A 26,048-nucleotide genomic window follows, 5' to 3' on the forward strand; every position below is an offset into this window, starting at 1 on the left:
GTGGAATGAACTGATTTGCCAATTAAGTGAAAGCCTTTCATTTTGATAATATAATTCGTCTTTGAAAAGTAACAGCTAAATTCCAGTAAAACCACACATCACAAGAACTAATTTCAAGTAAGGATTAATTTAATCTGCATCCCTTAATGATCACTATTTTGGTGAGAACTTGGCACTTTCATTTGATGTCAAGTACATTTTGTAGGACTAATAAATTATAGTAACTGGGCAATTGTAATTTTCTTGTTCACACCATGCTGTGTTAAACTTCTTCCTTTCAACATCCTAAAATATAGCAACACATATGGCATCTTAATGAGACAAAACTCATTTTAATTTATGGAATGTATGTATTTTTATACCATAAAGTTGAACTGAGATTCTTTTTTTTTTTGTTATAGCAAAATTTTGGCATTCTTTGGGACCATATTACACTGCCAAAATCAAGAAAAACAGCAGTATTTGCTATGCAGGGCAAAGTGTTATACTCCTGTGAGTAGGAATTGAAAAAAATGGAAGATACATACAACTAAATGTTGTGCGTCCTGGCCGAATGGGTGCCGCGACCGGGCCTCCTTACCTGGCTTTACCCTCCACCAGCACGGGCTTGGCTGCTGCCATGAACCCCCGGCATCCCCATCTCTCACCACAGCCTCCTTCATCCATGCAGGCCTCACAGCGGAGCTCCCATTGGGGCTCCGCGTCTTCAGCCGACTCGGCCCCGCCCCTAGGCGTGCATGCGGCCATTGTCAGCGTATTTAAAGGGCCCAGCGCAGGAAACCTCTGGGAGACACGCTCTGATGACACGAACATTGCATGATCCCTGCCTTGGCAATCATGTCGACACTACGGTATGCTAGTTTGCCTGTTCCAGCGTCTCTTGTTCCAGTGTCTCCTGTTACACCGTTTCCTCGTTCCCTGGTAGTACTCTCCGGACTGATCTCTCCAGACTGGCCATTGCATGCTCTTGACCACGTCTGACCACTGCCTGGAACAGACCTCTGCCTGTCCTTTGACCACGTCTGATCGCTGCCTGGAGCTTAACCTTCGTCTGATCTGACTATATCCGGACTGACCACTGGTACTGACTCTTGCTTCGGCTGACTATTCTGGATTGATACTCTGGCCTTGATCCTCGCTATCCACGCAGACACTCTCTTCTGGCATTCCTGGACCATCGGACCTTCCTGTTTGGACATTGACCGTGCACCCTTGTTCGTGGTGGGCACTCCTCTTTACTACCTCTCCGGGAGACCCTGCGAGGCCCACCTAAGTCCAGGCGGCCCGGGAACCCAAGGGCTCAACCTGCGGAAACCCCAGGCTGTTATTGGCGAAGCTCCAGCTAGCCTCTGTCTCCTCCTGTGCTCCGCCTCCTGGTTGCAGGAGCTCTCTGGGTCCAACCAGAGGGCTGTACCAATCCTGCACCATGCCAAGGGTCCACCTCCTGCGCAACACTAAACCCATGCATTTTTAGAACTTTTAAAGCATATGGCAGAAAATATTTTATGTAGTCATTCAATCCATTCATCTACCAGGACTACCCTTTTCCTTCAAGCAGATTGATCACTGTCAAATTTGAGGTGAAACCTCATTGAAAATGACTTTCACCTGTTGAAAATGAAGTCATTATCAATAGGGTCCTGTTGAAAAATGCTGGAAAGGTCTTCATGTGCATCATTTTCACGTCCTCTCTTATTTAAGAAAAGGATCAGGGAAGTTAAAATCAGAGCACCTATTAATGAAATGCTTGGATTCTGAGCATCTTTCACTTCCTCCTCTCTCCTGTTCAGTGAATTGTTATAGATTAACACAATCAGATCTGATTGTTCAGTCAAATTAATTCATCGTAATAGTTTAATCATCATCATCAGGGCACTGCATTATTATGACTACGCTCAGGGACAGATTTAGGATTTTGCCGCCTCTGGGCACTTTTGGTGTTTTCACTCCCCCATCTTCTGTAAGGATCTGTTGCAGGGTAGCAGAGAGCTGTTCTCTGGTGAATGAGCTTCAGCAGAGCTGGAAGGTCTCTGGCACAGACATAATAACATTGACAAAGTCAGGGTGGATCTCATTGTATTTCTGACATTTTTGGTGGCTGGTAGCTGGTGGCTCGTGGCTCACCCACTTTGCCAGCACAACAGTTGCATTTATAAGTTCTAACCTTTCATGACCTGTTATAGACTAAAACTGCCATTTTTTGCAGCCACACACAATAAGTACCTCAACCTCCAAAAATATGATTGAGCAGGTGATAGGCAGAAGCAAAAGATTCCATCTGGCTATCTGGCAGCATTTTGGAGCCAATTAGCCACATATCAGCTAGAAAAGATAAATACTGAAAACTGCCAAACAAGAAAAAGATCTAGATGTTATCACATCAGATGACCTCAAGGCAGTCAGATAATGTAATAAAGCAGTTTGGAAAATTAACAGTATGATTGATTGCACATTAAGAAGTATTATCAGCAGGAAAAAGAAGGTATACCCTTATATAGCAAGACCTTGAATACTGTATTCAGTTCTGGAGGCCATAGCTTCAAGAAGACATTGAGAAGGAAGCAGTTCAGAAAAAGGCTACTAAAATGATACAAGGCCTCACAGTCCCACAGGTAATTAGTACCTATGAGACTGCAAGCTCATTTTCTAAGGGGAATTCCCCATGGAGCTTCTTTTTGAAAATCCTACTGGGATACAGTATCCGCAGAGAAAAGCAAAGTATGAAAAATGACAAGTAGCAAAAAATAATGTCTCAAGGCTGAATTATTTATCAAACCTGTGATCTTAAAGTCCATTAAAAGCTGTGGTCATTAAATTAGTCAAACTGTCAGTGAAAATAGAACTACTGGTGTCTTGTTGAATTCTATTCAAAGAATCAGATTGTTGCAATTCACTAGTGTTTGAGCAAGCTGGTTTTTTTGTTTTTTTTTTTATTTTGGCTTGGCATCTTCCTCGTGCTCTTCAAATTTCCAGCCCAAAAGAAAACCTTCCCCAAGTTGGGGGACACACCACTGTGAGCCTGCATTTCTGGACTCGTGCTTTTGCCATATATTTAAATCCCTCTCCATCTCTCTTCTGACACAATCACAGCTATAACAATCCTCTGCACTGAATGTAGTTGCATCTGGAAGTCAATACAAGTGTGTTCTTGAGTCAGCTGTTAAGTGATAGCTGGCCTGAAGAATACCTAACATAGTAAACAAGAGAGATCCACCACAGTAGGGCATATGTAGGTCTTCCGATTTGGGGGTTTAACTGATTAACACCTATAAAACACCCCAAATGCAAAAAAAAAAAGTATTTAACCATTAAACACCAGAAAATCACCATTTTTATTATTTTTCCCCTTCCCATGCTATCTTAGAACCCCACTCCTTATTTTGTGCTTTTTTTTTTTTTATTATTTGTTTTCCATGTGAGAATCACTAGTTTATAACAGTGTACAGGTTTAACACTCACAAAGGATGAGTTACAAAGGCAGGCATACATACAGGTAAACATTTCAAATCTAAGGGTGTACTTCAAAGGCAGACATATAGGATGCATTTGTAATTGTTATGGGGGGCGGTTGAGAGAATGGGGTAATGTGCAGGACATAGTTGGTTATCTGAATGAAGGGGAATTGGTTATACCAGTCACAGAGTCGGGATTATCGAATAGCCAAGTTTTCAGTTCATTCTTAAATTTCTTAATGTCTGTTATTGTTCGAAGATTCTCTGGCTCTGTGTTCCATAACATTGGGCCTGCAATTGATATCGCTCTGTCTCTCGTTGTGTTAGATGAGAGGGTTTTTTTTATGGTCTGGATTTCTAACAGGCCTTTGTTCTGAGACCTAAGCACTTGTGTGGGGATATGTGGTTTAAATGTTATTCCCATCAAGTCATTGTTTAGATTCATGTTGTATATTATTGTTAGAACTTTGTATATTATTTGACTGTACAAGGAGCCAATGCTGTTAGGTGGTGTGGACCCTAGGGCCAGCCAGCGGATGATGATGAACAGATGGAAGATCTCCATAGTAGATGAGTGGCTGGGAGGCAGAAGATGCTGGGAGACCAGAATGAAGCTTCACCCTTGGAAGCCCGAGGTCCCCCGAGCCTCTGGGACTTAGGCGAAATCTCCTGAAGGCGAAGTCCAGAAGTCGCAGCGAGGAAGGAGCAGAACGGTGGTACGGTCCGAGGATCAGGGTCGGAGGCAGATAGCAGAGACCAGAAGACATGCCGGATCAGAACCAGGAAGACAGGCAGAAGGATCAGGAACCAGGACTGGAGTAGGGATGGTAGCTGGATCAGGAGCAAGGCTGGAGCAGGAACGGATAGGGGTGTGCATTCGTATTGAACATAAATGTAAAACGCTACTTTTTTTTTTTAACTTAAAAAAGTGATGAGACATAAACGATCGGATTTCCAACTTATTCAACATAGCTATGTTGAATAAGTTGGAAATCGCGATTGTTGATCCAAAATAAAAATTTAAACCCCTCACCTTCCTTAATCCCCCCCCCCAAAGACTTACCACAACTCCCTGGTGATCCAGCGAGGAGTGAGGACGCCATTTCTGAAATTCTTTGCGAGGAGCACGTGACGTCGGCGCCACGTCGGAGTGACGCGGCGTCACGTGATTCCCCGCGGGTTCGCGCCAGAACGCTCGTTCAGCCCAAAAGGAACTTTTGGCCAGCTTGGGGGGGTCAGGAGGCCCCCCCAAGCTGGCCAAAAGTTCCTTTTGGGCCGAACGAGGATCCCGGAAGCGACCCCGCGGGGAATCACGTGACGCCGCGTCACTCCGACGTGACGCCGACGTCACGTGCTCCTTGCAAAGTTGGTCAGAAATGGCGTCCTGACCCCGCTGGACCACCAGGGAGTTGTGGTAAGTCTTGGGGGGGGGGGGGATTAAGGAGGGTGAGGGGGTTTAAATTTTTATTTGCACATATGGACATATACTCAACTCATTGAATTCTGTTTATGTCCATATTGACCGCAAATGGGACCCCCTTTGGACATATGGACATATGAACTTAAACTTTTGCTCTGCACATCCCTAGGAACGGAAGCTGTTGCACTCCTGCTCACGGGCCCAACCACGAGCAGGCACTTACCTTGAGACCTTAAGGCCACTGCCATCCCCGGACCTCCCAGAGCAGCAGGAGCCACCGACATTCACCCGCGGCCCAGAGGCTGCCGTCGTGCTGGCGCCGGGGTTCTCCATGGTGGATGGAGCCGCCGCCATCTCCATTGCATGGTCGGAGGCCGCAGTCCTCGTCTCCCTTGCGGCATGGGGCTGCCTGCAGCTTCTCCTTCGCGGCTCATGCACCGCCTCCCTCGTCGGGGTCTGTTGCTCGGCCCAGCCCTGTTCCTCAGCATGGCCGCTGTCCAAGGTCCTGCCCCTTCCTTCTAAGGGGCGAGGCCGTCTCTCTCAGCCAGATTTAAAGGGCCCGCAGCCGGATATGCCCCAGGCCCCACCTGAACTCCTCCCAGGGCATCTCCTCATCTTGAGCCCTATTTAAGGGCCCTGCTTCCACTTCATCCTTGCCTTCGCAAGGAGCCAGTTCAGAAGGTGGACTGCTCCTGGATCCTGTTCCAGCTCTCCGGTCCAGGAGTCTCTGATAACGTCCTCCTCCTCCTCTTCTTCAAGGCATTCTGTTCCTCGTTGTCCTTGTCTTTGTTCTCTTGTTCCATGTCCTGGTCTCTGCCAATGTTCTATGTTCCAGTCCTGATATTCCATGAGCCAAGTCCTGATGTTCAAGCCCTGATGTTCTGTGATCTAAAGTCCTTTTGTTCCGTGAGCCAAGTCCTGATGTTCTGTGTTCCAAGTCCTAAAATTCCAATTGTGTTCAGCTCTAGAGCTATCTCAAAGAGATAGAGACAGGATAGAGGCAGTCCAGAGAAGAGCTACCAAAACATGTGGGGTCAGTATCAGAAAATGTATGAGGAGAGACTGAAGGATAGGAATATGTATACTCTGGAAGAGAGGAGGTTACAAAATGAAACTCCAAGGAAGACACCTCAGAACCAACATTAGAAAATATTTCTTCACAGAGAAGGTAGTGGATGCCCTGACTTTTATGGTCTGGGAAACAGATAAATATGGGATAACCTACACAGCATAGCAGATACTACCATAAGCTTACTGAGCAGACTGGATTGACCATTTGGTCCTTTTCTGCCATAATTTCTATGTTACGAATAGTCAGAATATTTGTTTAACCATGGAATTGTCTTTACCTGATTAACTGATGACCTAATAAGTCAATCAACGTTTTGGGCTTTGTTTAAAAAAATAAATAAAAATTAAGTAGTAATGAATAAACTACAGGGTGGGCCATGGAAAAGTTGCCAGTCTCCAATACCAGTGCTATGCAGGCAGGCTACTTTTCCATGGGCCACCCTGTAGAAGAGTATCCAAACTTTTCCATATGCCATATTTACTGTTTTATTATTTTCAATATGTTAAAAATCAGGAAATAAAGTAATTTTGCATAAAAATTGCGGAAAGATCTATTTAAACTTTGTACCATGTATAGGTTGTGTCGGCTTCTATTCACTTAGGGGCGGATTTTAAAAGGAGCGCGAATAGCCTACTTTTGTTTGCGCTCCAGGCGCAAACAAAAGTACGCTGGATTTTAGTAGATACGCGCGGAGCCGCGCGTATCTGCTAAAAACCTGGATCGGCGCGCGCAAGGCTATGGATTTTGTATAGCCGGCGCGCGCCGAGCCGCGCAGCCTACCCCCATTCCCTCCAAGGCCGCTCCGAAATCGGAGCGGCCTCGGAGGGAACTTTCCTTTGCCCTCCCCTCACCTTCCCCTCCCTTCCCCTACCTAACCCACCCGCCCGGCCCTGTCTAAACCCCCCCTTACCTTTGTCAGGGGATTTTCGCCTCCCAGAGGGAGGCGTAAATCCCCGCGCGCCAGCGGGCCTCTTGCGCGCCGGGCCGCGACCTGGGGGCGGGTACGGAGGGCGCGGCCACGCCCCCGGACCGCCCCGGGCCGTAGCCACGCCCCCGTACCTGCCCCCAAAACGCTGCCGACACGCCCCCGAAACGCCGCGACGACCGTGCCCGCCCCCGACATGCCCCCCTCAGAGAACCCCGGGACTTACGCGAGTCCCGGGGCTCTGCGCGCGCCGGTAGGCCTATGTAAAATAGGCTTCCCGGCGTGCAGGGCCCTGCTCGCCTAAATCCGCCCGGTTTTGGGCGGATTTAGGCGAGCAGGGCTCTGAAAATCCGCCCCTTAGAAAATCATTGACATACATAATTTGATCAGGGATGCCTAAACTTTTGCATATAACTATATGTAATAGGTTCCTTAAGTCTCATCTCCTGTGGCTTTTGGTGCAGACCACATACCTCTTTCAAAAATCAGTTTACTTAGCTCTTGGAAGACCTTCGTTGCCACAGAGCAAGTCTTTTATAGATTTGGTATAGTCAGGGAGTAAGAAATCCTGAAGGAGAGACCAACATCCACTGCCGTCAGACTAGTCACCCAGAGACCCACTGCTACAGAGACCAGCACCTCAGTAGATTATACCATCACACAAGATATGCCCACTAGGTCTTGCCAGACTAATAGCAGTTACTGAGCTCAATAGTAAAGCAACACAAAAAAATATATATTTTCATAACATACCAGTTTGAAAGTACACAATGGTTAGAATAAAGCAAGGAGGTATTCATGAGCATTACTTCTCTGATGCTTAGTTCGACATGGTATAAGGTTCTATAAGAAAATAATATAATTAATAATAGTTCAAGGTATTTTTCATTTAAGAAAGGCTTCCATTGGTTGAAATTTCTAATAGTTGTTTAAGTATACTGTATGTAGGAGTATATAAAGGGGGGGGGGGGCGGATTGGAAGTATTGTTTAAAGAGAAAATATTTGTTGAAATAGTTCAAGCATCTGTTATATTGTTTACTGCCGGACTGTTTTTAAAATGTTTGTTTTTACTTATAAAACAAATGTGCTTATTGCAGAGGCTTCCTTTTGGACCAACATCACCTCACAGGACATTGTGCTAATTTTTATCCCTGCTTTCCCTCCCTTCTCCCAGGAGACAGACTGGGAGAATCTCTTTGACCATACAATGCCCTGCAGGAAAGAGGGCTTTTTAGAAGTGCCTCATCAAGGGAATATCGTGAGTCCCTACCTACCATCATACCCCCAAACTCAGCCTAGGACACTCAAGTGCGAGGGACTCCACCCTGAGGTGGTTTACAAAACATTTATCTGAGCAGATCCCCTTAAAAGGAGGCCACCATCTCTTCTAACCAAGTCTACAGATAGGATACTCCAATTCACATCTGGCAGCTTTAAATCTACCAACACCACTTTCCCCTTCATTCCTATCTTTTAGATGACTTCACAGTCCTTCACTCACACTATAACAAAGTTTTCCTAATCTTTTCAGAAAGGGTTAAGAACCCTGCCCATATCGTTCTATGATTAGGTTTTTTTTTTCTTTGTTTATGAATTTTACAATATAATAGCAAGCATTAAAACTTGAAAGGCAATACATGTGGTAATACACTAATATCAGAAAACCAAAAAAGAATACAAAATTTCACAGATATCTAATACCACATATCTTACAAGCCCACAATAAGTGATCCAAGATTTACACAATCCAAGAGGAAATCAAAATATAACATGAGGTATTAGCGTATACTGATAAAGGTCAGGTTACGGCTATATGAAGCTCATATACCAGAAAGCTGGGGAAGAGCTAAACTGAACTCCACCTTTATTAGTAGGGATGTGAATCGTTTTAGGACGATTAAAATTATCGTCCGATAATTTTAATATCGTCTTAAACCGTTATGGAACACAATACAATAGAGATTCTAACGATTTATCGTTATAAATCGTTAGAATCGTGAGCCGGCACACTAAAACCCCCTAAAACCCACCCCCGACCCTTTAAATTAAATCCCCCACCCTCTCGAACCCCCCCCAATGACAAATAACCTGCGGGTCCAGCAGCGGTCCGGAACGGCAGCGGTCCAGAACGGGCTCCTGCTCCTGAATCTTGTTGTCTTCAGCCGGCGCCATTTTCCAAAATGGCGCTGAAAAATGGAGGCGGCCATAGACGAACACGATTGGACGGCAGGAGGTCCTTCCGGACCCCCGCTGGACTTTTGGCAAGTCTCGTGGGGGTCAGGAGGCCCCCCACAAGCTGGCCAAAAGTTCCTGGAGGTCCAGCGGGGGTCAGGGAGCGATTTCCCGCCGCGAATCGTTTTCGTACGGAAAATGGCGCCGGCAGGAGATCGACTGCAGGAGGTTGTTCAGCGAGGCGCCGGAACCCTCGCTGAACGACCTCCTGCAGTCGATCTCCTGCCGGTGCCATTTTCCGTACGAAAACGATTCGCGGCGGGAAATCGCTCCCTGACCCCCGCTGGACCTCCAGGAACTTTTGGCCAGCTTGTGGGGGGCCTCCTGACCCCCACGAGACTTGCCAAAAGTCCAGCGGGGGTCCAGAAGGACCTCCTGCCGTCCAATCGTGTTAGTCTATGGCCGCCGCCATTTTTCGGCGCCATTTTGGAAAATGGCGCCGGCTGAAGACAACAAGATTCAGGAGCAGGAGCCCGTTCCGGACCGCTGCCGTTCCGGACCACCGCTGGACCCGCAGGTTATTTAAGTCATTTGGGGGGGGGGGTTCGGGAGGGTGGGGGATTTAATTTAAAGGGTCGGGGGTGGGTTTTAGGGGGTTTTAATGTGCCGGTTTTGCGATTTTTCGATTTTTCGATTTTTCACGATATTTTACCCCCCCAAACGGCAACAATACGATTCCCTCCCCCTCCCAGCCGAAATCGATCGTTAAGACGATCGAGGACACGATTCACATCCCTATTTATTAGTAAGAAAAGCTGTTAGTTGAGACGAATGGAAAAACAAATAGGAAAAAACCTGGAGCTTAATCAAGCATTTACAAGGAAATTTTTACACACTACAGGTGTCTTCCTCCGACACCTGAGTCCCACCACGGCGGGGTTGGCGGGTGGCGTCCTCTCTTCCGGGAATAAAGTTGTTAAGAGCTCTGGGGTGGGTCCTAGAATTGCTGAGCCCCGGTGAACATGGGCATCCATTTGCCCTTCCATTGGAAGGGGGGGAGAGAGCTTCCAGAGCCAAATGCTCCCTTGCCCTTCGCTTGTGGGCCGAATGCGGCATTTACTCAGACATGAACAAGTGGAAAAGAGAGATGCCCAGGTTCACTTCGCTAAAGCGCCATCTTGGATCCTACACTGTTCGCTCACCATCGTATGATTACTTCTCTCTTAGTCCCAAGTAAGCATAAGCATTACTTTTGTCTTCTACCTCCATGTAGTTGATAATCATTTTATGCCCCTGAAAAAGATTGGGAGTTCTGCAGATGTCCATGTCTTCAAGATGCATTTTTCCCTCACTAAGGCTTGGATTTATCAAAATGCACTAAATACCGCATGTGATAGAAAAAGGGGCGTGTTTTATGGTAATAGGCAGTTTATCGCAATTTGCGCTAATACCTGTGCGAAGAGCTATGTTACCGCAAATTGCGATAACTTTTTCGCACTTTGAGATAAGTGCGGTATTCGCAAAACGGTAAACCCAGCCCACTCCCTCCCCTAACTCCTCCTCTTTTTCGGATTTGCATTGCACCATACTTTATGGTGCTATCGCATGCGATAAGCCCTTAACGCATGCGAAAACGACTTATAGCATTTTGATAAATGACCCCCTAATATGGCTATCTTTGTCAACATGTAAGTGCAGAGACCATCTCTAGCTTACCCATTAAAATATTCTACATTGAGACTGTAAACAATTTGATGACAATTTTACTTTGAAAAGGAAGTAGTGATCCTATAAAAGCAGACTGTACACAGTTTCTTTGATTGTTTTATAAAGTTAGCTTTTCAGGCACCACATTTAATACAATTGAGCTATATGGTTATTCTCATTTCATACACTTTTCCTAGCATAATATAGATCCTTGATAAAAGTTTAAGTTGAATTTTTTTTTTTTTATAGTAAATGGATAAGAAAACTCAGCATGCTTGAGAAATAACTGCTAGGCAGAAAATCCAAAACAGATTCCCCTATGTCATTCTGCCATCTAGCTGCAGATCAGCTTCTTCCAGGTGGGAGAAAATTGTTAAAATGCTTGAAAGTGAAACCTGGCTGCCATGTAGAGAGATTAAATCCAAGTATCTAGCACCAGTTCCAAAACAGCATTACCATCCATACTCAAAAAAGAACAGCCATGTCTACAACAATCAGAATTTGGGAAATTAAATTATTTGAATTGTCCCACAATTGACCTGCTCAACGCTAATCACTCAGGCCATTTTAACCCCTTGATCATGCTATTGCCTATAAATAACATTGTTTATGTCTGCTGGAAACTCTAGTCTGCTTCCAGGTAACAGGAAATGTTCTGGATAGGCAGTTATTCTTTACTGAAGAAGGAATCTTATAAAGACATGTATGCAGTAGCATGCTCAATGTCCAATCAGGGGCAATAGTCTTTTCAGAGTATTAACCAAAAATCTGGATGTGTCCTTTAGCCAAACAAAGATACATCTCAGCTATGCGGCTAAACTATACTATATATTCTCCAATTAGGAAGAAAAAAAAATTGTCCTTCACTAGTGGGAAGCAAAGATTATTTTTAAGACGACATTGAGCTTAGCATCTCTCCAAATAAGTTAAGAAACAGAGCCCTCTAAAATATTAATATTGAGGAATATAAGCAGCAATGGCAATATTTGCATCAGGTAATTTAGCTAAAACTTATTTCTACGTGAAACCCAGTAAGTACAGTGTTAAGATGCTCTGAGAAGTGTTTCTAAGTTTAGAGGTGGTAACGTATTTATCAGCTCAGAAGAATTGAGCTGGCATATACTCTGCACTGTCTGGTAAGCTGCACTGCTCCTACTTTGAGATAGATTATAAAAAAATTAAAAGACTAAAGATTTTTCTCTTATTGGCTGTTAGTATTCAGTGTTTACTAGTGCCCCTAACATTTTTGTCATCCCAGATGTGATGGGGAGAGGGGAGGGGGGAGCATGGGTCAGCGTGGCAGGGAAGTCTTTATATCCCCACGTAAGGAAACCCACTGATTTGGGCATTTTACAGCATGCCAATTGCAGAGACACAAATTTAACTTTTACATTTTTGTCATCTTAGGTTTACCTCAAATACAATGGGAAGACTCACGTAATAGATTCAGCGAGAGTATAAAGTTGATATACAGGCCTTTGGAGTTCCATTGGCAGGATCAGTTGGTTATAGTTACCTCTGGAATATTGCAGATTTGATTGGGTGAGCCTAGGCATACCCCAGGCACATGGGGTAGTTGGTTGGTTCCCTGAGATGTGCTCCGCCTAGGAAACAGTTTACCTCTATGGTACTGGGAAGGAGATGTTAGATTAGCAATAGATGTGCGGCACATGAAGTTTCTCAAAGTGCTTTGGGTTATCCAATATAAATGTATGTTTTGTCTGCTTTGCCAGAGTAACGTTAAATTTTGGGAAATGCATAGAGATCAAAATCCTTCCCATTATGATAAGTAACTATATATTTTCAGGTCGGGCCTTGTTGTCTCTTCCTTTTTCTTCTTCATGTGTACCATGAATGCCATGCTGGCAGTGCTTGTGATGCTTAGTAGAGAAAAAAAAAGTGGTGTGGAGTATCTGTGAGAAATTATGGACTTTAATTGCTATGCTTTGTGCGTGCCAACAGATAAACAAAACTGCGCATATTTAGGGGTAGATTTTAATAGGTGTGTGCGCGCTACCCAGCACGCACACATGGACATGCCGATTTTATAACAAGCGCACGCATGTTATAAAATCTGCAGGCTGCGCGCACAAGCACACTGGATTTTGTAATCTGAGCATGCATGGGGTGGGGGGAGGGGCACAGTTTTGTAAAATTTGTGCGGCAATGCATTGCGGACTTCCCCGGTTCCCTCCCGGTCCATTCCAATTAAGGAGTGGACTGGGAGGGAACTTCTCTACCACCCTGCCCATACTCCCTCCCCTCTTCCCCTGTCTTCCTACCTTTTTTTTTTCTTCTTTAAGAAATAAAGTTGCACATGCCAGTAGGCTGCTGGCGCGCGATCCACCAACACGGCGGCAAATGGCCGCTGTACCAGCTGCCTCCAGCTCCGCCCAGCCCCCTTTTGCGAGGCCCGGCTCTTGTGCATGTAACGGGGGTTACACGCATGGCCGGGCCCCTTCTAAAATGCACGCACAAGGCCCAACCACGCATGTTACCCCGGAATTTGCACACGAGGGGGGGTCTGTTAAAATTCGCCCTTTAGTGTATGCTTGTAATTTGCAATTATTTTCTGCTTGATAGGAAAGCTCGAGAAGCAATCGAAGGTTTGGCAGTTGGGATTTAATGCCAAGAAGTGCAGAGTCATGCATTGGCGGCATGGCAATTAGAATGAGCCATATGTTTATTTTAAAAAATGTTTTTGCCGCACAGTCCACCAATCGCAGCGGCATACAGTAACATACATAATTGTAAAAACAAACTTAAGAACATACAAACATAGCCTTACATAAAAAACTTTAAAAAAACATACAATTTGCAATGATATAAAATATCAGCTCCTTTCATTGCCTTATATGCCATTCTATCATATTTAATTGTAAAATGCTGCCTTGCAGTAACTTTAAAAAAGCTTTTTTTTTTTTTTTTTAAACTTCTTTAGCACCTGTCAATGTGGAGAGAGCTGGGCATGATGTTCCATAGCCTTAGACCTGCAACTGAGATCGCTCTTTCACGAATCATCCCTATATATGTGCTTGATGTATTGATGGCAATAAAATAATAATGAATAACACTAAATTTTCATAATCAATTTTTATTACAATAGTTGTTCAATACAAAATAACATTGTGAAATACATTGTTATTTCACAATTTTACAATATTTCACAATATTGTTATCGTATGCAATAATGGAATGTAAACACGATTATGCCCATCGGTCACAGACGGCTGCGACCTCTGTTGTTCACCTCCTTTTTTGCAGCTTTGACTCCGTGGTGAAGACTTGCGGCCTCCGCCAGCTACCACCGGCCTGCCCACCGTTCCCGTGCCTTCCTGCAGGCCGCGGATGCTGCAGACTACCATCTTGCCCTCGGAATTCCCTAGGCACGTGCGCGCACAGACCAGTATATTTAAACTGGCTGACCCTGCCTACCGACGACTTGGCAATGAGTTCTCTCATTGCTGAATCCACTTCGCTTGCTACAGACCTCCCGTTCCAGTTCCTGCTCCTTTGGCGTGAGACGCTCTGGGTACCTACTCATCGGGGGCCCTTCCTCATCTCTGGCTATCCATTCCTCGGAGGGCCTATTGCCTTGGACTATCTTTTACTTTGTTTCCCCAGGACTCCCCTGGAACCTCTACTACTGTGAGTACTTCTGCTCTACCGACCACTACCATACCATCCTTGTCTGGAACCCTCATCAGTGTACCCCACGCTGCGGATCACTACTGTGACATCTCTTGTGAGGAACCCTCATCGGTGTACCCCATGCTGTGGACCACCACCATGACACCTCTAGTGAGGAGCTTTACCGCTGTACCCCGCTCTGCGGATCATTGCCATATCTTCTACAGAGGTATTCCCCTTGGGTATACCCCACCACACAGACTCTGTGACTTTCTCCTTCACTCCCCGCTTCATGGGCAGTGCCTCTCTATTCTCTAAAAGACTCTATTCCACAGCTGTGTCTGATGTCTGCTGAGACCTCACCTCCTGACGGTGAGGCTCACAGGGTTCATCCCTGTGGGCGGTACCATCTCGCACCTCGGCCCAGGGCCTACATACCTACTAATCCTAACAGATTGCCAAGTCCATGGACCCGGCACAGGTCTTGGCGATTCAGGCTATCCCTGGCCTGGCCCAGCGAATTATAGAATGGCAAAAGGTATTAGAGACTTTGGCTAACGCCATTAATCAATTGAGTAATCGACTGGACTCTGTCCCAACGCCTGTCAAGTCAAGCCCTGCTTCACATGCATCACCGTTCCAGCCTCCAGTGCCCTTGCCGGCACCCCCACGTTTTGCAGGTGACCCTTTGTTGTGTAGGGGCTTCTTGAACCAGTGCAGCATGCACTTTTCCCCGACGTAGTGTCCAAAACTACGTATATTTTGCCCCTTCTGGACGGAAAAGCCTTGGCCTGGGCGTCACCTCTCTGGGAGCGAACAGATCAGATCCTCAATGAATTGCCGGGCTTCCTTGCCCTATTTCGCTCCATATTTGATGACCCCAGTCGCAAGACCATCACCGGATCCACGCTTCTGCATCTGCAACAAGGTGCCAGGTCATTGACTGATTATGTCATCAAGTTTAGGACTCTGTCCTCAGAATTACACTGGGATCTGGGCTACTTGCATGCCATATCCTAGAAGGTCTAAGTTCACGCATCAAGGAAGAATTAGCAGCACGAGAACTCCCTGAGGCATTGGATTCTCTCATTGACCTCGCCAGTCGCATTGATCGCCGTCTGCATGAGTGATCACACCAGGCTAGTGGATCCAAGAGGATGTCTTCAGATATTCCACGCATTCGCCCAACACCATCCATCCAGACCGCTCCTACACCAAACACAGAGGAAGAGGAACTGATACAAATGGGTCACAGTCATCTATCCGCAAAGGAGAAGCACTGCCGGCAAAGATCAGGTCTTTGCCTGTATTGTGGCCAACCGGGTCATGCGGTACCTTCCTGTCCACTCTGTTCTGGAAACTCCCAGGCCTAGGATCTGCCGGAGGACTCCTCTTAGGCCTGACCGCACCCTCACCTTCGCTGACACTGTGAGTCTCAATGAACTTGGGTGCTCTGGAATTTCACACCCTGGCACTGGTGGACTCTGGGGATGGTGGAAATTTTATACTCAGACAACTTGTGGGATACCTTTGGATTCCCACCATCTGGAATCCTGCGCCATTGCTACTTTCTTCTATTCATAGCGAACCGTTACCAGGCGATGTCACCTTCTCCACTGTCCTCATCCAACTTTGCACCGGGTCATTGCACATGGATACCATTTCTTTTTTGATCCTGGATAAGGCTATACACCCTGTGGTTCTCGGACTGCCATGGTTACAACTGCACACACCACAGTTCAAATGGGGCACTCTACAATTGTCCCACTGGGGCAACTCCTGCCATGGAAAGTGTTTGGAGGTCGTGTCTCCGAAGCCTTGCCTAGCTACAACAACATCCATTCCGGGTCTTCCGCTGCAGTACTCTTCTTTTAAAGACGTGTTCTCCAAGAAAGCCGCGGACACTTTATCACCTCACCGCTCATTTGATTGTGCTATAAATGTATTACCCAACACAGAACCTCCCTGACTGAGGTTTCTCTGACTGAGACAAAGACTGAGGTTTCTCTGACTGAGACAAAGGCCATTTCTGAATACATACAAGAGAATTTGGTGAAAGGCTTCATTCAGCCTTCTAAGTCTCCCACTGGAGCCGGGTTCTTTTTTGTGGGAAAAAAGGATGGCTCCCTCCGGCCGTGCATAGATTACCGTGGCTTAAATGAGATTACCCAGAAGGCTCGCTACCCCCTGCCATTAATCTCTGAACCTTTTGACAGGCTTCAAGGAGCCAATATTTTTACCAAATTGGACCTCAGAGAAGCCTATAATTTGGTTAGGATACACCAGGGCGACGAATGGAAAACCGCATTTAACACCCGCGATGGCCATTTTGAATAATTGGTAATGCCGTTTGGATGTCGCCAAAGTTCTACAACGCTTAAGGGATAACCAGTTATATGCCAAGCTGGAGAAATGCTCCTTTCACCAGGAATCTGTCTCTTTTCTGGGTTATGTGGTCTCAAGCCAGGGGTTCCAGATGGATCCACAAAAGACCAAGAGTATTCAAGATTGGCCTCAACCAACGGGTCTTAAGGCGCTTCAAAGATTCCTTGGTTTTACTACTACAGGTAGTTCATCCACCATTATTCTACACTGACCGCCCCACTCACAGCTATGACTCGAAAGGGAGCCAATCCCTTGCAGTGGTCATCTGAAGCTGTGGCCGCCTTCCAAGAACTCAAGGAGGCATTCCTACAAGAACCATGTTTACGTCACCCAGATCCCCGATGACCCTTCATCGTCGGACGCTTCGAACGTCGGGGTTGGAGCAGTCCTCCGGCAGCATTCAGCCAATCACACCTTGCACCCTTGCCCATTCTTTTCCTGACGCTTTCCCGAGCGGAGCGTAATTATGGAATTGGGGACAAAGAATTACTGGTGATTAAACTGGCCTTTGAGGAGTGGCGTCCCTGGCTCGAGGGAGTGCAACACCAAATCAAGGTATACACTGACCACAAGAACCTCGCATACTTACACCATGCTCAACACCTGAATCACAGGCAAGCCCGCTGGTCTCTTTTTTTTTTACCCGGTTCAATTTCCTCTTGAGGTACCAGGCAGCCAACAAGAACACCCAAGCCAATGCACTCTCCCGTTCATTCATCATGGAAGATGTCCCAGATGTTCCACAGCACATTATCGATCCCACGAGAGTCCTCCTCTCTGCCACGCACAGGGTGCCATCTGGCAAGACGGTGGTTCCCCGACCACTCAGAAGGAAAACTCTCCACTGGGCACATGATTCCTTGCTCGCAGGCCACCACGGACAAGCTAGAACTCTTTCCACTCTTCAGAGATTCTACTGGTGGCCCACCATGAAAAAAAAAAGACGCTGAAGTATATGTAGAATCATGCCCCACGTGCCCGGCAGAAGCCGCTGGCAGGCCAACCTGCACCTAGTGAGCCGTGGACACACATAGCCACGGATTTCATTGTGGATTTACCCCCATCTAATGGCAACAACACAATTTGGGCCAGCATGGATCGCTTTTCGAAGATGGCTCACTTTGTGGCGTTACCTGGTCTACCTTCGGCCCCGGAGTTAGCGAAATTGTTCATTTGCCACATTTTTAGTCTCCATGGACTCCCAAGACAAATACTCTCTGATCGAGGGGTCCAATTTACAGTGAAATTCTGGAGGTCATTATGCAAGAAATTAGACATATCCTTGGACCTCACATCAGCCTACCATCCGCAGGCCAATGGACAGACAAAGAGGACGAACCGTACTCTAAAGCAGTTTCTCCGGGCATATGTGAACTCTCAGCAGAATGATTAGTCAGACTTACTACCCTGGGCCAAGTTTGCCTTAAACTCCCACCAGTCTGCTTCTACTGGGTCTTCACCCTTCCAAATAGTATATGGACACCAGCCTCTGCTTCCCCTTCCAGTACCCCTGTCTGTGTCGTCTCTGGCAGCACAGGCCTCTGCACAAGAATTACACTAACTTTGGGAACACACCAAACAACTTCTACAGCAAGCTGGTCAAAAAGCAAAGAAGTTCTACGATGCCCATCATCGGGCAGCTCTTCAGTTGAACACTGGAGATAAAGTGTGGCTCAGCACACGCTTTATTTGTTTGAAATTACCCTCAGCTCACTTCGTTCCCAGATACATCACGCCTTTCCCCATACTTTGCCAGCTGGGCCTGGTCACTTATAGCCTTCATCTACCCACATCACTTAAAATCCACAAAGCCTTCCACATCTAGCTATTAAAGCAGGGGTCAGGAACCCATGGCTCGTGAGCCAGATATGGCTCTTTTGAGGGCTGCATCTGGCTTGCAGACAGTCGCCACACTTTCCTGCTGACCCATCTGCTCCCCGGTCCTCCTCCGCCCGGGCTTAAAATTCTGTCAGCCCGGGCGGAACGCAGCAGGACAGCTGGAGTCAGCGGCACCGGCGTGCTCTCTTCTTCCCACCCCCTCCCCCCCGCGGCCCGGAAGAGGAAGTGGAGAGTATCGGGTGCCTGCACGGCAAGAAGAGGCCACGCTAGTGCGCTCGGCATCATCCCGAAGAAAAGATGACTGCAGCGCGGCTCGGAGGAAAATGAAGAGGTTCAACCGCGGCCGATGGGACTCCGCCTCCGTGAGGGCTGAAAATGAAGGAGGTTAGCGTTGGGAGGAGGCTGCTGCTGCCGCGAGTTCCCGGGGTGGGGGAGAGAGAGAGTGAATGAGCAAGCAAGCTGTGTTTGTTCGCTCATTCACTCTCACTGTCTGTGAGAGAGAGAGAGCATGAATGTAAGTTTACCATTGGGAACCTGTATGTGTAAGTTTGTGATTGAAAACCTGTTTGTGTGAAAGAGTATGTGTGTATGATTGAGATCCTTTGTGTGTGAGAGAAATCATGTGTATGTATGATTAAGAGCCTGTGTGTATATAAGTAAGAGAGAGATCATGTGTGTCTGTGTGTGATTGAGAGCTGGTTTAGGTGAGGGAGCATGTGAGTATGTGATTGAGAGCCTGTGTGTAAATGAGAGAAAGAGAGGACATGTTTGTAAGCATGTGAATGAGAGTCTGTGTGTGAGAGAAAAAGACAGCATGTATTTATGTGATTGAAAGCCTGTGTGTGTGTGTAAGCATGAAAAGATAGACAGCATGTGTGTAAATGTGTAATTAAGAGCCTATATAAGTGAGAGAGAAAAAAACATGTGTATATGTGAGTACTGAGAGCATGTGTGTATAGGTGTGTCATTGAGAGCCAGTGTGAGAGAGCGCTGTTATGTGACTGAGAGAGGAGAAAGTTCCAAGCAAACCACCCCACCTCCTGCTAATTCAGAACAATCTCAGGACACCTAGATATCAAACGTTCCCAGGTATGCAGAGCAAAAAAATTTTTGTATCCTTATTATTTCTCATTACTGGGTCTGTGTGTCTGCTATTTTGAAATATTTTGTTGGTATCTGGAAATTTTTTATATGAGTTTTTAATTATTGGATATTCCACTCATCAGCTGTTTCGAAATATGTTCTTTTGTTAGTACAGTTTTACTGCTGATGATTTTATATTTCTTGATTTGTTTTATAAGGATGTGTGATGTTTCTTTTTTCCTTTGTTACACTGCATACAGAGACTCTGGCTTGTTGCAGTTTCCAATTCATTTTTTTCTGCATGCTTCTTGTTATGCGTTTTGGTCTCTTTATTCTATGTTAGGTGAGGGACAGCACGTGATTCAGGTGAGGTTTTCTGCTGGCGTGTAGTTTCTGTGTAGGACTCTATAGCAGCCTGACTTGGTCCGTTTTCCTAATAGGAGATGTATTGGTGTCTTAAGGCCTGGTGTAATATTTTCAGAGACTTATTGTACTTTAAAAGTGTGATCTTACATAAAATGCACACATTTACTTATATTTAGTTTTAAACATATTGTATGGCTCTCATGGAATTACATTTTAAAATATGTGGCGTTTATGGCTGTCTCAGCCAAAAAGGTTCCTGACCCCTGTATTAAAGCCTCTCATCCTTTCTGAATTCTCTAAGAAACCACCTTGTCCTCAACCTGATACATTATATCCTCTTCAGCAGCCAGAGGTTGAGGTTATCTTGGATGTAAGGAAGCGCGGAAGGCATTGGGAGTATCTAATCTCTTGGGAAGGATTTGGCACCGAAGAGAACAGCTGGGAGCCTGAGTCAATATCCATGATAAAGAACTGATCAAACAGTTCCATACTTCTCACCAAAGAAAACCAAAACCCCTGGGGAGGGGCCCTATGAAGGGGGTACTGTTACACCCGGTCACAGACTGCTGTGACCTCTGTTGCTCACCTCCTTTTTTGCAGCTTTGACTCCATGGGGAAGACTTGCAGCCTCCCGCACAGGCCAGTATCAAGCACGTCATGGCGTCAGTATCAAGCACGGATGACGTCAGTCTTCTAGGATATTTAAACCGGCTACACTGCCTACCAACAACTTGGCAACAAGTTCCCGCATTGCTGAATCCGCTTTGCTTGCTACGGACCTCCCATTCCAGTTCCTGCTCCTTTGGCGTGAGACGCTCTGGGTACCCGCTCCTCAGGAGCCCTTCCTTGTCTCTGGCTATCTACACCTCGGAGGGACTATTGCCTTGGACTATCTTTTACTTCATTTCCAGGACTCCCCTGGAACGTCTACTACTGTGAGTACCTCTGCTCTACGGACCACTACCATAACCATCCTTGTCTGGAACCTTCATCGTTGTATCCCATGCTGTGGACCACTACCGTGACATCTCTAGTGAGGAGCTTCACCTCTGTACCCCGCTCTGCGGATCATTGCCATATCTTCTACAGAGGTGTTCCCCTTGGGTATACTCCACCACACAGACTCTGTGACTTTCTCCTACACTCCCCACTTCATGGGCTGTAGGGAATGTGCAGAAGGGATGGATTAGTCTGATTCGGTATTGGACCCAACTCCATTGCATCCATTTTCGGGGAACCCGATTTGTCCATTAGTTACATATGGTATTCGTTTCCTATTAAAGTTGAAAAAAAAAACAAAAAACAACCCATCCCAACCCTTTAAATGTAATTAACTACAGCCCCCCACCCTCTTGACCCCCCCCCAAGGCTTGCCAAAAGTCCCTGGTGGTCCAGCGGGGGTCCTGGAGCGATCTACTGCGTGCGGGCCGTCGGCTGCCGGTATTCAAAATGGCACTGATAGCCTTTGCCCTTACTATGTCACAGGGGCTACCAGTGCCACCCTGTCACATGGTAGAAGCACAAGATGGCACCGGCTGTCCATTGCTCCTAGCATGTGACAGGGGCCAACCAATGCACCGGTAGCCCCTGTGACATAGTAGGGGCAAAGGCTATCGGCGCCATTTTGAATACCGGCAGCCTGAGTGCAGGAGATCTCTCCAGGACCCCCACGGACTTTTGGCAAGTCTTGGGGGGGGGGGGGGGTCAGGAGGGTGGGGGTTTTATTCGTTAATGATACATTGCATTCGTGGAGGTTCGCCATACGTTTTGGGAACCCATGAATGCAACGAATAGGGACCTATAAGTTGCGGATTGCGCATTCATTCAAAACGAATGCACATCCCTAATGGGCAGTGCCTCTCTATTCTGGAAGCTCGACCGGAACTTGTTTCCGGTTGAGCGAGGTAATGTGGGCCCGTGCCCACGGCGAGGAAAGGAGGGGGGGGGGGGCGCGTTAGGAAGGACGCAGGAGAAGGGCAGGGGATTGGACATTGGAGGGTTGCCAGGGGGATGAGGGGCTGGGTCGGCAGGGGGGGGGGTGGAGTCATACGGGGGGATAAGTTAGGGGAACGAGGGGGCGTGCGCGCGAACGGACTCGTGCGTCGGCGCGGCGGAGAGCGGCTGGGGAATTTCGTTGGTTCCGTGGGGGTAGGCCGGGACGCTAATCGGCGGTGTTGGGGGCGCGGCGGTGGGCTACGGCGGAGCGGCGTGCCATGGCGGCCCGGGAGCGAGCGGACGACGACCCGAGCGGCGCGGAGTCCTCGGAGGCGGCGTGGGTACCTGGAGAGGAGGCCGGCGCGGAGTCGGAGGCGGAGTCCGTCGGTCGGGCGCTTTACAGGCACGGCCTGGCGGTGCTAGATCGGGTGAGCTTCTGGGACGCCGCTGCAGAGGCCCGGGGTGCTGTGGGGGAGTCGGCTGGGACCGTGGAGGCGCAAGGGGGCGGTGCCGTTGCTTGCGGAGGGGGCGTGGGGCCGGTAGGTGCGGCGGAGGATGAATGGCATGGCCGTGGGCCCAGTGTGCGGGTCTCGCGATCGCGGGGGCGGGGCCGGGCCAAGGAGGCGCAGCGGGGGGGCCTGGCCGGGCCGAGTGGAGTCGGAGCTGCGTGGGCGAGGGGGGCGCTTGAGAGCGGGGAGCCGCGTGGCCGGGGGTTGGGGCGTGTGTGTACGGGAGCGGGGACAGGGCCCGGACGGCGGGTAGGTCGGCCGGGGGCAGGCCGGGGGCGTGGTACCCGGGGCGGTGCAAGTGGGGCGGCCGCCTCAGCAGAGCGTGTTGCGGTGGCCGCGGGTGGGGGCCTGGACAGGAGGGCGGCAGCCCGGCGGGGGGGTGTAAAGGGGGGCGGGGGGGGCGAGGGGTGGCCGGAGCCGGTCGAGGGGTGCAGGGGATGACTCTGGGGTTTTGGGGTGGTCGGGGGTGCTGAGGGGGGCTGGTTGGGAAGAGTGGGGGGGCCTTGGGGGGGGGTAGCTGTACTGGCAGGGGGCCGGGGGGGACAGGTTGCGATCCGGCAGAGGGCTGGAGTGACGGGGCGGGTTGGGCGCCCTCCCCCTCGCTGGCTGTACTGTCGTTGCGGGGGGTGGCTGCGGAGGAGGATCTTGCGGAAGCGGGGTCGTCCAGTCGGGAGGCTTGGCGGAACGTGGCGCCTGGGGCCGGGCGGAACGTGGCGCCTGGGGCCGGGCGGCCAGGACTGGCGGTGAGACCCCCGGAGCCAGGAGCGAGCCTAGGGGACCTCGGAGCGGCAGGTGAGTCCGTTATTTTCCCGCGTTTGCCTGGGGGTGTGCGGGGAGGGGTGGCTCCCGACACGGGGGGGATGGAGGGGGCGCAGGGGGAGGTGCAGGGGTCGGTTGCGGTGGATGGGGGGGTAGCGTCGGAGGCGGGACCGGGGGAGTTCTTCGGACTCGTCGACGTCCAGTTCCGCATCGTCGTCCTCTTCGTCCTCCTCGCGGGAGCGGGCGACTGGGGTTGTTCCGGACAAGGGGCCGGCGGTGCCTGGCGCCCCTGCGCTTGTGGCCCTTACGGAACTGTGGGAGGAGGTGCCTCGGTCGTTGCGGCGGCGAATCCGGCGGCGCCAATTCATAGATATTTTTCAATTGATGGAGGGGCGCAGGGGGCGCCGAAAGGGGAAGAAGCGGCGCAAGAAGAGTGCCCAGGCGGGGGGCGGTGCGCCGGCAGTGGCGCGCAACATCCATAATTGGATGCGCTCGTTCCTCCGTTTGGCCAGCGTAGTGGGGCATTGGGATCCTACGCAGTACGGGCCGCTGCTGGCGTACGCGGATGGGATCTTGGCGGTGAGTAAGACGTACGAGGGCTGGTCGTGGTTAAACTACGACGAGCGCTTCCGCGATCGCATGGAAGAGAACCGGTTCATGTCCTGGGGTTCCCAGGACGTGGGCCTGTGGCTCACACAGATGGCGGCCAAGGTGTCGCCGGGGGCTTCCGGTCTGGGGGTGTCGGCGGGGGGGGGGAGGGGGGGCGCGGCCCTTTCGGAGCGGGACGCCCGCGGTGGGGGGGGTCAGGCCGAGTACGGGACGCAGCGATGTTTGCTGGCGATACAACCGGACCACTTGCATCTTCCCGGACTGCAAGTTCCGGCATGCGTGTTCCATCTGCGGAGCGAGTCACCCCGCTGTCCGCTGTGGGAAGCGGCCAGCGGAGGGCGCGGGAGCCACTCCCGCAGCCAAGGGTTCCGGAAAGTAGTCTGTCGCGGCTGGCCGTCACGCCTGTGAGGGTGGCGGCCATGCTCCCCTGGCTTCGATTGTATCCGGAGGGGCGGGTGGCTGAATTGTTGCGGGATGGGTTCACTGCGGGTTTCCGAATTCCGTGTCCAGAGGGGGGTGTGGAGGGCGGGGGGGCGAATTGTCCGTCGGTCCGGGGGTTGGTGCGGGTGGTACGGGAGAAGTTGCAGGGGGAGATCGATTTGGGTCGGATCGCGGGGCCGTTTGCGGAGGTGCCGTTTCCTAACCTGGTGCTGTCCCCGTTGGCAATAATCCCCAAGAAGGAGGTGGGGAAGTTTCGGCTTATCCACAACCTTTCGTTCCCCGAAGGGCGTTCGGTGAACGACGGGATTCCGCGGGAGTTCTGCGCGGTGCGGTACGCTTCCTTCGATTCGGGGGTGCAGGTGGTGCGGCGTTGTGGCCGTGGGGCTTTGATGGCGAAGGCTGACGTGGAAGCAGCGTTTCGTTTGCTGCCGGTGCATCCGGGGAGTTTTCATCTGCTGGGCTTTCGCTTTCAAAGTGAGTTTTACTTTGATAAGTGCATGCCGATGGGCTGTTCGATTGCCTGCGCGTATTTCGAGGCGTTCAGTACCTTCCTCCATTGGGTGGTGGCGCAGCGGTCGGGTTCTGAGGACATCGTGCACTATTTGGATGACTTCCTTTTTGTGGGGCGGGCGTCATCGGGTGTGTGTCAGGAGAGCCTGGGATGCTTTCAGTCGGTGGCGAGGGAGTTCGGGATTCCGCTGTCCGCGGACAAGACCGAGGGGCCTCGGACCCGGCTGGTGTTCCTCGGGATAGAACTAGACTCAGAGGCGATGGTGTCGCGGTTGCCGCGGGATAAGGTGGAGAGGTTGCGCGGGTCAGTGCGAGCGGTGCTGGACCGGCCTAAGACGTCGCTGGTGGACCTTCAGTCTTTGGTGGGGAGTCTAAATTTCGCGTGTAGGGTGATCCCGATGGGTCGGGCGTTTTTGCGGCGGCTTACGCGCGCAATGTCCGGGGTTCGGCGGAGACACTATCGGATTCGTATAACGGCGCCGATGCGCGTGGACTTGCGGCTGTGGGATACGTTTCTCCAAGGGTTCAATGGGGAGGCTATTTGGCAGTCGAGCCCCCTGTCCAATCACACGCTGGAGTTGTGGACGGACGCAGCGGGATCGGTGGGGTTCGGGGCGTACTTTCAAGGGGCTTGGTGTGCGGCCCGCTGGCCGGAGGACTGGGCGATCGCGGGGGTCACGGGCAATATAACGTTTCTGGAATTGTTTCCTATTGTGGTGGCCCTGCATGTCTGGGGGGAGCGGCTGAGGGGCATGCGGGTAGTGTTCTGGTGCGATAATCAGGGAGTTGTTGAGGTCATCAATAAGAGAGCGGCGCGGTGTTTGTTGGTGTCCGAATTGTTACGGGAGCTGGTATTACGCTGCATGATGATCAACGTGACTGTTTGGGCCCGGCATGTGCCGGGGGTGGACAACAGTGTAGCTGACTCCCTTTCTCGTTTCAAGTGGGAGTTGTTCCGAGAACTGGCGCCAGAGGCGGACCTGTGTGGAGCTCCAGTGCCGCCTTCCCTCTGGAGGTTTGGTGCCCTGAGGCATGGGACTTGCTGCGGGCCTCGCTCGCCCCATCGACATGGTCAGGTTATGTAGGCGGCGCCAGAAGGGTGGCGGGGTTCTTTTCTGCACTGGGGTGGAAGGGGGGACCAGTCTCGGATGTGGCTTTGGCGCATTATGTGGTATGGGCTAGGAGGGGGGGGTCGCACACGGGCGGCCGTGGGGAGACAGTTGGCGGGATTCT

The sequence above is a fragment of the Rhinatrema bivittatum genome, chromosome 5 (genome assembly GCF_901001135.1).
Source record: "Rhinatrema bivittatum chromosome 5, aRhiBiv1.1, whole genome shotgun sequence".
Lineage (NCBI taxonomy): Eukaryota > Metazoa > Chordata > Amphibia > Gymnophiona > Rhinatrematidae > Rhinatrema > Rhinatrema bivittatum.